Here is a 13,865-nt window from a genome sequence, read left to right as displayed (position 1 = left end):
GGTAAAGATGGGTCGGTGGATGAGGACAAAACGAAGTACCTGCTGTCATCGAGCAAAGAGTCAGCGCATACGCGCCTTGGCAACCACGCTACAGTTGGCAGCCATTATTTCGAAATAGTAAAAGATTTCGTTTATTGGGGAACGAGCATCAACACTAGCAACAACATCAGCTCTGATATCCAGCGAATAATCACTGTATCCAATAAATGCTACTTTGGACTAGGTATGCAATTGAAAAGTAAAGTCCTCTCTCGGCAAACGAGAAATCGTTCCCGTTGTGCTATATGGTGCAGAAGCATGGACCATGACAACATCAGATGAAACGGATCTGGGAGTGTTTGAGAGAAAAATTCTTCGAAAGATTTATGGACCTCTACGCGTTGGCGATGACGAGTACCGAAGAAGATTTAACGATGAGCTGTACGAGCTATACGAAGACATCAATATAGTCCAGCGAATGAAAATACAGCGACTACGCTGGCTAGGCCATGATATGCGAATGAAAGATGACGCCTATGGAAGCAAAGGTAGAGGGCGGCCCCCAATCTTGGTGGAAAGCGATTTAAACTCCCTTAGTGTGAACAACTGGCGCCGGTTGGCAGAGAGAAAGAGCGACTGACGCGCCTTATTGGACGGCCATAACCGTATAAACGGTTAAGCGCCAACTAAGTAAGTAAAGCTGCTGCGCTTTTTTTTAGTGTTGGTCGAAATAAAGCCCAATTATTCCCCTTTAAAAATATCTATGTCACTTTGTGGGGCAATGCCAAGTTGTTAGCGTTTTTTCGCTTTGAAGCTTATGGAAACGATCGCGCTACAGTTTCGAAACCCAAAATATATAAAAACTGACGTTGCACCACAAAAACTAAAATATACAGCTTATTTCTTGAGGACACTTAAGGCTTCCATCGCGCTACAGTTTGAAAATCCAAAAACTCATTAAATTGACGTTGCCCCACAAAGTGGGCTGCACATTTTTATAAGAAAGTACATGGGCGCTATTTGCAGCAACAATAAGAAAAATTTAACGAAGACTTCATACCTTTCATGAATGGGGCTGAACAATAATCTTATCCCGTTCGTAATATCCGAATAATCGGATATATAAGATGTTATGGTCCACTTGGGAGAGTCACCCTCGGAACGTACCAGTTGCCTGAGGATAGGAAAAGGGCTAAATTCACCCTCACTCATGGTTGCCTGGGGGGCTAAACACTTTGCTGGGTAATTCATCTCATCAGCTGGTTCTGTGTTTTTTTGTATTTTCACTGGTATAAAGATTGCCACAAAGAGATGGCAAAAGTAAAACATAATCAACACCTTGGTAGTTACTATTTTCTCACGACACAAAAGTTGCTTCCCCTAAATCCCATACGCCTATCATCAACACGACGACTTTAAAATTGGAACATGGTATGTGTGACAGGGACATGAGCCAACACGTGGGTTGAACGAACCGATAAAAACATCGAAGTATCGATTGATCGGTGAATCTAGATAGCGGAACCAACAAAAATAGTCAACAAAATAAATTTAAACAAGTAAGGAAGGTTAAGTTCGGGTGTAACCGAACATTACATACTCAGTTGAGAGCTATGGTGACAACATAAGGGAAAATAACCAAGTAGGAAAATGAACCGAGGGAAACCCTGGAATGTGTTTGTATGACATGTGTATCAAATGAAAGGCATTAAAGAGTATTTTATGAGGGAGTGCGCCATAGTTCTATAGGTGGACGCCATTTAGGGATATAGCCATAAAGGTGGGTCAGGGTTGACCCTAGAATGCGTTTGTACGATATGGGTATCAAATGAAAGGTATTAATGCGTATTTTAAAAGGGCGTGGACCTAAGTTCTATAGATGGACGCCTTTTCGAGATATCGCCGTAAAGATGGACCAGGGGTGACTCTAGAATGCGTTTGCACAATATGGGCATCAAACGAAAGGTGTTAATGAGTATTTTAAAAGGGAGTGGGCCTTAGTTCTATAGGTGGACGCCGTTTCGAGATATCGTCATAAAGGTGGACCAGGGGTGACTCTAGAATGCGTTTGTACGATATGGGTATCAAATGAAAGGTGTTAATGAGTATTTTAAAAGGGAGTAATCCTTAGTTCCATAGGTGGACGCCGTTTCGAGATATCGCCATAAAGGTGGACCAGGGGTGACCCTAGAATTTGTTTGTACAATATGGGCATCAAACGAATGGTGTTAATGAGTATTTTAAAAGGGAGTGTGCCTTAGTTCTATAGGTGGTCGCCTTTTCGAAATATCGCCATAAATGTGGACCAATGCGTTTGTACGATATGGATATCAAATTAAAGGTATTAATGAGTATTTTAAAAGGGAGTAATCCTTAGTTCCATAGGTGGACGCCGTTTCGAGATATCGCCATAAAGGTGGACCAGGGGTGACCCTAGAATTTGTTTGTACAATATGGGTATCAAAAGAAAGGTGTTAATGAGTATTTTAAAAGGGTGTGGGGCTTAGTTCTATAGGTGGACACCTTTTCGGAATATCGCCACAAAGGTGGACCAGGGGTGACTCTAGAATGTGTTTGTACGATATTGGTATCAAATTAAAGGTATTAATGAGGGTTTTAAAAGGGAGTGGTGGTTGTTGTATAGGAGGTCGCATTTTTGAGATATCGCCATAAAGGTGGACCAGGGGTGACCCTAGAATTTGTTTGTACAATATGGGCATCAAAAGAAAGGTGATAATGAGTATTTTAAAAGGGAGTATTCCTTAGTTCCACAGGTGGACGCCATTTCGAGATATCGCCATAAAGGTGGAGCAGGGGTGACCCTAGAATTTGTTTGTACAATATGGGTATCAAAAGAAAGGTGTTAATGAGTATTTTAAAAGCGTGTGGGGCTTAGTTCTATAGGTGGACGCCTTTTCGAGATATCGCCATAAAGGTGGACCAGGGGTGACTCTAGAATGAGTTTGTACGATATGGGTATCAAATTAAAGGTATTAATGAGAGTTTTAAAAGGGAGTGGTGGTAGTTGTATATGTGAAGGCGTTTTCCAGATATCGACCAAAATGTGGACTAGGGTGACCCAGAACATTATCGGTTGGATACCGCTAATTTATTTATATATGTAATACCTGGCAAGATTTTAAGGGTGTTTTATTTCGCCCTGCAGAACTTTTTCATTTTCTTCTACTTAATATGGTAGGTGTCACAACCATTTTATAAAGTTTTTTCTAAAGTTATATTTCGCGTCAATAAAACAATCCAATTACCTTACCATGTTTCATCCCTTTTTTCGTATTTGGTATAGAATTATGGCATTTTTTTCATTTTTCGCAATTTTCGATATCGAAAAAGTAGGCGTGGTCATAGTCGGATTTCGTTCATTTTTCATACCAAGGTAAAGTGGGTTCAGATAAGTACGTGAACTGAGTTTAGTAAAGATATATCGATTTTTGCTCAAGTTATCGTGTTAACGGCCATGCGGAAGGACAGACGGGCGACTGTGTATAAAAACTGGGCGTGGCATCAACCGATTTCGCCCATTTTCACAAAAAAGAGTTATCGCCATAAAATCTATGCCCCTACCAAATTTCAAAAGGATTGGTTAATTTTTGTTCGATTTATGGCATTAAAAGTATCCTAGACAAATTAAATGAAAAAGGGCGGAGCCATGCCCATTTTTAAATTTTCTTTTATTTTTGTATTTTGTTGCACCATATCATTACTGGAGTTGAATCTTGACATAATTTACTTATATACTGTAAAGATATTAAATTTTTTGTTAAAATTTTACTTTAAAAAAATTTTTTTTTTAAAAGTGGGCGTGGTCCTTCTCCGATTTTGCTAATTTTTATTAAGCGTACATGCAGTAATAAGAGTAACGTTCCTGCCAAATTTCATCATGATATCTTCAACGACTGCCAAATTACAGCTTGCAAAAATTTTAAATTACCTTCTTTAAAAAGTGGGCGGTGCCACGCCCATTGTCCAAAATTTTACTAATTTTATATTTTGCGTCATAAGTTCAACTCATCTACCAAGTTTCGTGGCTTTATCGGTCTTTTGTAATGAATTATCGCACTTTTTCGGTTTTTCGAAATTTTCGATATCGAAAAAGTGGGCGTGGTTATAGTCCGATATCGTTCATTTTAAATAGCGATCTGAGATGAGTGCTCAGGAACCTACATACCAAATTTCATCAAGATACCTCAAAATTTACTCAAGTTATCGTGTTAACGGACGGACGGACGGACGGACATGGCTCAATCAAATTTTTTTTCGATCCTGATTATTTTGATATATGGAAGTCTATATCTATCTCGATTCCTTTATATATGTACAACCAAACGTTATCCAATCAAACTTAATATACTCTGTGAGCTCTGCTCAACTGAGTATAAAAATTTAAGTAAGGTGCAAGTAAGTGGTCAAGCTAAATTTTTCTTGCGTGTAAGTGGCATTGGAAACAGCAATCTAACACATAGAATGATTATGCTGAGAATGCTAAAATAATTTCACGAATAAGTGGTGGATTTGACCAAGACATGGATGGTGCGCTTCCATGGTTATGGTGATCAGCACAAACAAGTGATGTGCAACTACAATTTTTCCATTCCATATTGATTCACACATTTTGTTACAAGCGGAAAAGGCATCGCATGCACTACAATTTTTCAATTTCATATGTAACTCACTATTCTTGCTAGAACCTGACGAAACAGCGCAGGCACTACATTCCTTTTTCTATTTCATATTGATTCACACATTTTGCTACGGCTAATAAAACAACGCAGGCACTACCGTTTTCCAATTCTTGCGTGGTTCACTTATTTGGCTGCAAGTTGGTAAAGGCATTTTGCAAAAGCTGGGCAAGGGTGACCGTACGCAGAAGATATTTTCGAGGATCACTTAAAAAATTTTAATCGGCAAACTGGACCTGCGAACCGATTTTGATAAGAATTCGTACATTATATTGAGGCGTCGCGCCATGCCTGAAACCCAGACGCCCTAAATCTATACATCGCCAGGAAACAGTAGGTGTCAATTGGGATCTGAGGCGTAGAACCAACCCTCCCGTTCACTATCAAAATCAACGCGAAGCAATCATTTTTGATAACACACATACTTGCCACAACCACCAGCAACCACAATCATTTCAGCGCGCCAACCACCACCAACGGCGCCCATTATTACCACGAGCATCACCATCGTCAGGACAACCACAACCATTTCAACGCGCCAACCACCACCAACAGCGCCCATTATTACCACGAGCATCACCCTCGGTAGTACCTCCCCCAACCCCTTCAATAGCGCCAACCACGAGCGCGACAACCACCAGACGTACCACCACCACCAGCTGCAACGCACGTAGCAGGGCCGCTGAACATAGGCCTGCGGCCACTAATGTTAACAGCAACAACAGGCGGTACCACCGACAACAATACTAGCCGCAACCATATCAGCTACGACCATACCGGCTACAACAATCCCAGCGTAACAATACCAGCTACAACAACAACCGCAAGGCCGCGAACATAGGCCTGCGGCCATCCCGATTACGACAACGAATATCTGCGGTTAAAGCGGTGAGTTCGTTCCGATACTGACAAAATATACGTATTTGTACTCTCAACCTTTTTTTTCATTTTTGACTGCAACAACATATAGTTATTAATATACAAACATATTCAAACTTAAGGCTACAACACTAGTATAAAATCTTAACACGTAATACATACATACATATGTATACCTAAATTAAAGGGAGCAAGCAGCATCCACTTGTTGCAAAGTTAAAATGTAAACGTAACGTAAAGTAAAGTTTAAGAAGTTTAATTAATTTAGAAGCAAGAAGAAAAAAAAACAAAACAATACCAGCACTGACTGTTATATGTAAAACGATTTCCTTAATGAGTATGATTTACCACAAATTTAAAAGTTTAAGTTTTAATTGAATATATATTTACTAGGAATACACTAAAAGAAAATTGCAAAAAAAAAAATTATTTTCAAACTATACATTATGTGCGTTATAAACGTTAACTTGGTTATTAAGTTATCTAGTGAACCGTATAAATAGGTCTGCGCGATTGACGCACTGCCTACTGCATAGATAAGCATACATAAATTTTAGTTTAATTCAAGGATGAATAAGTACTTTAGGGAAGAATGAATTTGTAGGTGCATACAGGTTCTTACCGTTTGCGAAATTTTGCTAAGTTAATATAAAAACTTTTTGATAAAAATATAAATTATTGAAATCAGGCAAGGAAATGGTTATAGCTGAGAAAAGGAAAAAAGGGGGGAATACGTTCAAATGAAAGTAATGGTAAAATTAAACAAAAATTAATACTAAATTAAAATAAAGTTACCTAAACTAAAATAAATTAATTGAAATAAAATAACCCAACATAAATAAAATAAAGGAAAGAAATAAAACTCAAATAAAACAGAATAAATAAAATAAACTACAGTAAAACAAACTAAAATAAAATGCCACAATTTTTTTTAAATGTACCCCTCCCCCTCTTACTGGTTACATCTAGGGCCTTTCTCTAACTTAGCAACCAATACATTTTTGTTTGGAGTAGGTACTTCGGCCATATTCTAGATAAGTGCAAGGTTCACAAGCACCTACAGTGTTGTGCAGAACAATAGCAACACAGATATACAATGTAGTTGTGATAAGTAAATTTGTATAGTAGGTGAGGAAATTATGAGTAGTCGGCCAATTGATGCAACTTTGATCAATGTTCTAGAAAGTTTTTTTTTGCTCCAACCAGTTAGCAACAAACTTCCCCAATCACATTGGCAGTAACCTTTAAACGCTTTTACACCAAGTTCAAAGGAAACGGGAACCAAAGGAAGAATTGAGTTGATTTTGAAGTTGACCGATGTAGACCAATCGGGCTGCGATCGAAGCGACAGGATTTGTTATTTTCGACTTCAAGTCAACTGTCTTCAGACTATTATTTTAAAAACAAAATTTCAAACTAGCATGATCACAGTTGTATCAAGATGACCTCAGTTTTCACTCTATCGATCTGAAATGCGAAATTGATGTATGCAACTTCTGAGTAACTAATTCTTTGAATTTATGTATCTAGGTTTTATGTCAGAACGTTTGCAAGGAATATTATCTTACAAAATCAACATCTAAACAGACTCAATTTTCTTCTATTATCCTCATTAACAATCAAAACCAAATTCACTTTCGATGATAAGCAAGCCTACGTCTCTTTTGATCGTGATTTTGGAAGATTTAACATTAGTTAGCCGTAATCTCTCGAATTCTGCCTAATATTAATTCAGTTTTCTTTTGGTCATATAATGAATTGTCAATAAAAACCTTGTAGTAATGGGAATGCTGGCGTTCTCTTTCATTTAGAAGGCACGTAGGGTTTACAGGTAAGGGGCCACCGAAAAATAGGTGCGTCGGTGACCATGGTTTTAGAGGTGGGTTAAGCACCGGGCGTCGCAACAACACCCGCGGCGCCCCAAGATATATTCGGCTCTTTTATTTGTATTTTTATTTTTCAGCCGTTTTTTTTTGAGTTTGATTTTCAGCGTTAGTAACCGGCCGTGTCCGGTTCGGTAATTTTTTTTGCGGTTATTTTTTTGAATTTAAATTTTTGAATGTTAACGGTCTGTCCGTGATATCCGGTTCGGCCGGATGTTGTTTTATTTTGAATTATAAGCGTTTTGAGTCGTCTCTGCGCTTCTGTCAGTTTATTTTAAATTTGACAGCTGCTAGTTGATAGGCATGATAGGAACTTTTTCGGTTTATGGCGCAGGAACAGTAAGGTTGGCAAGGACCCGCCCCAGCCGACAATGACTAGCCACTGTGCACCACCACATCATGCCGACCGCCTTCCTTACTGCTTCCATCGTAGATGCGAAACCATAACAAAGATAAGAAATATATAGTGAACAGATCTACATACCTAAACGATTTTTAAGATAAATATAAAGTAAAAAATAGGTAGGTACTTTGTGTGAGGATGCAAAGTTTCAGGTTTTTTGTGGTCTGCGTGTAAAAACTATGACTACGAATCACGTATTTCAACAATATATGACGTAAACGTAACTATTTGATGAAATTTTATGAATTTTGAAGCTTCTATCCGTAAAAAAGGGGCAAAAATGACAGTTTATATGAAGTATATAATATATATACCACCGATCTCTATGGTTTTTTCAGCCAACAATATATGCTATATACGTAAGCATTTGGTGAAATTTGAAGCTTCTAGCTGTTAACATGGGGCCGAAATCGCAAAAAAAAAATATATATATACTATATATATATACTATATATACCATCATATATATATTATATATATCACCGATCTCTATGATTTTTTGACACAACAATATATACTATATACGTAAGCAATCGGTGAAATTTGAAGCTTATAGCTTTTAAAATGGGGTAGAAACTGCGAAAAGTTTCTTATCTGAACAATCGGTTGCATGAGATATATACTATATATGATTTTTTTAGACAACAATATATGCCATATACGTAAGCATTCGGTGATTTTGAAGCTTCTAGCTGTTAAAATAGGGCTAAAATTGCGAATATATATATATATACTATATATATACTATATATATCACCATATATATACTATATATACCACCAATCTGTATGATTTTTTCTGACAACAATATATGCTATATACGTAAGCATTCTTTGAAATTTGAAGCCTCTAGCTCTTTAAATAGGGCAGTAATTACGAAAAGTTTCTTATCTGAACAATCGGTTGTGGGGGATATATACTATATATACGACCGATCTCATCAATTTTTTCAGGCAACAATATGTACAATATACGAAAGTATATGGTGAAGTTTGAAGATTCAATCTGTTAAATTGAGTAAGATATTACAAAAATCCTCTTTTTCTGAAAAATCGGTTGTATGGAGGATATATGCTATAGTGCTCCGATCCGGCCGGTTCCGACAAATGTCTAATCGGACACCCAAATACACCCGCTCACTAAATTTTATCAAGATATCTCAAAAATTGAGGGACTAGTTTGCATACAAACAGACAGACGGACATGGCTAAATCAACTCAGCTCTTCAACCTGATTATTTCGGTATACTTAATGGTGAGTCTATCTATTTTCCTTTAAGGACTTGAAATTTTTGGTTTCGTAACGAAATTAATATACCATTACATTTTCATGAAAGGTATAATGAAATATCCAAAGAAAACAAATATTAAAATGTTCAATACTTAATTTTGGCATTTCACGATGCATGGCAATTTATACATGAATACCGCTTTTATAAAAATAAAACAAAATTTATGAAACTTTTTGATACCATCCATGTTTTTTCCAGAAGTCATGTCATAAGATTTGTTGGGTAAGCAAACTTGCCCACATTCAAAAGTCTATATCTTTGGTTTCACTCATCGTATCTTATTCATGGTTCCTTCTATTTGAATTCAACAATATTTACTTAATAACTGCGTTGAACATATACATATATAATACTCCTATATCGCTAATAGAAAATTCTCGCAATATGTTTTGAATTCGAAATCAAAACAAGACAGCCTATAAAATTTTTGTGATTGTAGCAGCATAAGTGTGACAAAAAAATATTTAAATTTAGGTACATTCGATTATTGAATACAAAAAGAAAAACGTTTAAAAAATAAATAAATGTAAGGCGCGATAACCTCCGAAGAGATCTAAGGTCGAGCTTCTCTTCCAATTTGGGTCGTGCTCCTCTTGATTTTCCCTACAAATTGGCCGGACGGGACCTACGTGTTTTGTGCCGACTCCGAACGGCATCTGCAAGGCAGATGAGTTTTCACTGAGAGCTTTTCATGGCAGAAATACACCCGGAGCGCTTGCCAAACACTGCCGAGGGGAGACCCCGCTTAGAAAAATTTTCTTCAAATTGAAAAACATTATTTCTAAAATTTTGATGTTGCTTTGCCCGGGGTGCGAACCCAGGGCACACGGTGTGGTAGGCGGAGCACGCTACCATCACACCACGGTGGCCGACGAACATAGAAAATTGCTTAGTTATAAAAGGGGCGGTGCCACGTCCATTTTTTAAAATTTGAAGTTTTTGCTATTTATTGTTATAAATCCACCTTGGGAAATGAAATACCATTGATATAAAGCTCTTTTTTGAAAAGACTTAGCTTATTTTATTCGTCCACGATCCTTTTAAAAATCGTTTATATAAAGGTGGACGTGATCCTTAACCGTTTTCGTTAATTTTTCTTCAAATCATTCCTTGTGGTAAATGTAACCCCTCCGCCCAATTTTTCTACGATAGGTTTAACGATTTTTTATTTATGATTAATAATATTTGTAAAATTGATTTTATCACAAGTGGGCGGTACCACGCCCGTTTTAAACAATTTTTTCAAATTTTTATCAAGAGTCTCAATATCAGTCTACATTTCAAATCTCAACATTCTATGTGTATTATTTACTAAATAATCAGGTTTTTTGTGTTTTCCAAAATGTTATATATATAAAAAGTGGGCGTGGTTATCATCCGATTTCGCTCATTTTCAATACCAATCCATTCTGGGTCCAGATAAGCTCGTATACCAAATTTGGTGAAGATATCTCAATATTTACTCAAGTTTTCGTGCTAACATACGGACGGACGGACATGGCTAAATCAAATTTTTTTTTCGATACTGATGATTTTGATATATGGAAGTCTATATCTATCTCGATTACTTTATACCTGTACAACCAACCGTTATCCAATCAAAGTTACTATACTCTTTGTGCAAAGCACGCTGAGTATAATTATCAACTCATTTCTGACGAGACCTCGAACAGCTTGCCTACATTTACTTGTAGCAGGCAATTATTGTATATAGCCAACGATTACCCGTGTATGAATACATGGCCAAGTTAGTTACAACATACAACATATATTCATATATATGTATGTATGTAACCACTTGGAAGAAAACTAGTATTTGTGTTTTACCAAATCGTTATGGTAGTACAGTAGACAATAGGATTATAATTTCAAATATGTAATTATTTTTGTTAATTTGAAATTGTTCAAGTTATTTTTATACTATGGTATTTTATTATTACAAGTAGACAATGATCAATGTTTATGGATCATAGACAGTTTAATATACAAAAACTTATAAAATATCAATTTAACAAATATAATAAACTCGGTCTGGAAGGCGACAATTTACTAATTAATTACTACAGACCAATAAAACCAACTTAAAAATAATTTTTAATTTTATTTAAATCTATAATTCATAATAATAACATCACAGTTTCAACTTCAACTGAATGATGTCCAAAGAAAAGTGCTTTGCTTTTACTGTACAACGTCTCATTCACAGCTATTATTGCCTTTTTATACTCAGTTGAGCAAAGCTCACAGAGTATATTAACTTTGATTGGATAACGGTTGGTTGTACAGGTATAAAGGAATCGAGATAGATATAGACTTCCATATATCAAAATCATCAGTATCGAAAAAAAATTTGATTGAGCCATGTCCGTCCGTCTGTCCGTTAACACGATAACTTGAGTAAATATTGAGGTATCTTGATGAAATTTGGTATGTATGTTCCTGGGCACTCATCTCAGATCGCTATTTAAAATGGACGATATCGGACTATAACCACGCCCACTTTTTCGATATCGAAAATTTCGAAAAATCGAAAAAGTGTGATAATTCATTACCAAAGACGGATAAAGCGATGAAACTTGGGAGGTGAGTTGAACTTATGACGCTGAATACAAAATTAGTAAAATTTTGGACAATGGGCGTGGCACCGCCCACTTTTAAACGAAGGAAAATTTAAAAGTTTTGCAAGCTGTAATTTGGCAGTCGGTGAAGATATCATGATGAAATTTGGCAGGAACGTTACTCCTATTACTATAAGTGCGCCTAATTAAAATTAGCAAAATCGGAGAAGGACCACGCCCACTTTAAAAAAAATTTTTTAAGTCAAATTTTAACAAAAACTTTAATGTCTTTAAGTATATAAGTAAATTATGTCAACATTCAACTCCAGTAATGATATGGTGCAACAAAATACAAAAATAAAAGAAATTTTCAAAATGGGCGTGACTGTGCCCTTTTTCATTTAATTTGCCTAGAATACTTTTAAAGCCATAAGTCGAACAAAAATTTACCAAGCCTTGAAATTTGGTAGGGGCTTAGATTCTAAGACGATAACTGTTTTCTGTGAAAAAGGGCGAAATCGGTTGAAGCCACGCCCAGTAAACAAATGCTAGAATCACCCCTGGTCCACCTTTATGGCGATATCTCGAAAAGGCGTCCACCTATAGAACTAAGGCCCACGCCCTTTTAAAATACTCATTAACATCTTTCATTTGATACCCGTATTGTACAAACAAATTCTAGAGTCGCCCTTGGTCCACCATTATGGCGATATCTACAAAAGGCGTCCACCTATAGAACTAAGGCCGCCGCCCATTTAAAATACTCATTAACATCTTTCATTTGATACCCGTATTGTACAAACGCATTCTAGAGTCACCCCTGGTCCACCTTTATGGCGATATCTCGAAAAGGCATCCACCTATAGAACTAAGGCCCACGCCTTTTAAAATACTCATTAACACCCTTCATTTGATACCCACATCGTACAAACAAATTCTAGAGTCAGCCCTGGACCACCTTTATGGCGATATCCCTAAATGGCGTCCACCCATAGAACTATGGCCTACTCGCTCTTAAAATACTCTTTAATACCTTCCATTTGATACACATGTCATACAAACACATTCCAGGGTTACCCTAGGTTCATTTTCCTACATGGTGATTTTCCCTTATTTTGTCTCCATAGCTCTCAGCTGAGTATGTAATGTTCGGTTACACCCCAACTTAGCCTTCCTTACTTGTTAAATTTAGCTTCAAGGTTCTTTTCTTCTTTATAGCATCCTCGTTTTCCATTTCTATATTGCCCGATCAAATAATTTTTTTGGCGTTTTGTTTGGATTATTCGCTCTCTGTAAAATATCAATTTTACAAAAGCAATTATTATAAATTACAATTTGTTATAAATTATTAAGTCCTATTTTCGAACACCAAATTTTTTATATTGTTGTATGTAGTATCTAACCACACATACATATAATATTTTATTACGACGGTTTTGAAGTGTGCATTACCATTGTATTTGTGAATGGAAATAAAATTTATAAAATAATTTAAAGAATAGTTTTTTTTATTTGTATCCTGTTGTCTATTGTACAACAATAATGATTTGGTACAACAATAATGATTTGGTACAACACAAATGCTAGCTACCTACGTGACTACTAGATTTATTTACAAGTAAATATGTACGTATGTTGCAGTTAACTTGACCGTGCATTCATACATAGGCACGCATCGCCTGCTGCGAGTAAATGTAGGCAAGCTGCTCCAGGTCACCTCAGAAATAAGTTAATAAAGACTCCACCTTGAAATGAAAAAGGAGGTTTAGATGAAAGTGCAGCGCATATTATGTTTATTTATTACAAATATATTCGAGGGGGAATAGAGTATGTAATATTTTTTTAAACAGTTTAATTTTTCTTCACTATTTTGATTTTATAATATTGATTTTATTAACGCAGTTATAAAATAAATATGGTTACCTTCAAGATACAACAAAAATATATAAGATACGACGAGTGGAACCAAAGATATAGAATTTTGAGTGTGGGTAAGTTTGCTTAACCATCGAATCTGACCACATGCAGATCTCTGAAACAAATTTTTTTTGGATTAAGTGTTGTTGGTATAAGTGTTGACTTAAATTGCAAAAAGATTCCAAGAAATAAATCTGATGTCTTTTAAAAACATGAAAATTTGTTTTCGTACAAATCCGTACAATTTGTAAAATATTG

General features: G+C 36.2%; 1 protein-coding gene across 5 annotated transcripts in view; it reads right to left on the bottom strand.

Annotated features, from left to right (window-relative positions):
• The window catches only part of LOC137244591 (uncharacterized), a 154,337-nt gene that overhangs the window by 10,122 nt on the left and 130,350 nt on the right, over positions 1-13,865 (bottom strand). The window lies entirely within an intron of this gene.

Source organism: Eurosta solidaginis, chromosome 3 (genome assembly GCF_040869045.1).
Source record: "Eurosta solidaginis isolate ZX-2024a chromosome 3, ASM4086904v1, whole genome shotgun sequence".
Lineage (NCBI taxonomy): Eukaryota > Metazoa > Arthropoda > Insecta > Diptera > Tephritidae > Eurosta > Eurosta solidaginis.
Note: the sequence above shows the minus strand (reverse complement) of the source record. Positions and strands in the feature narration are given on the sequence as shown.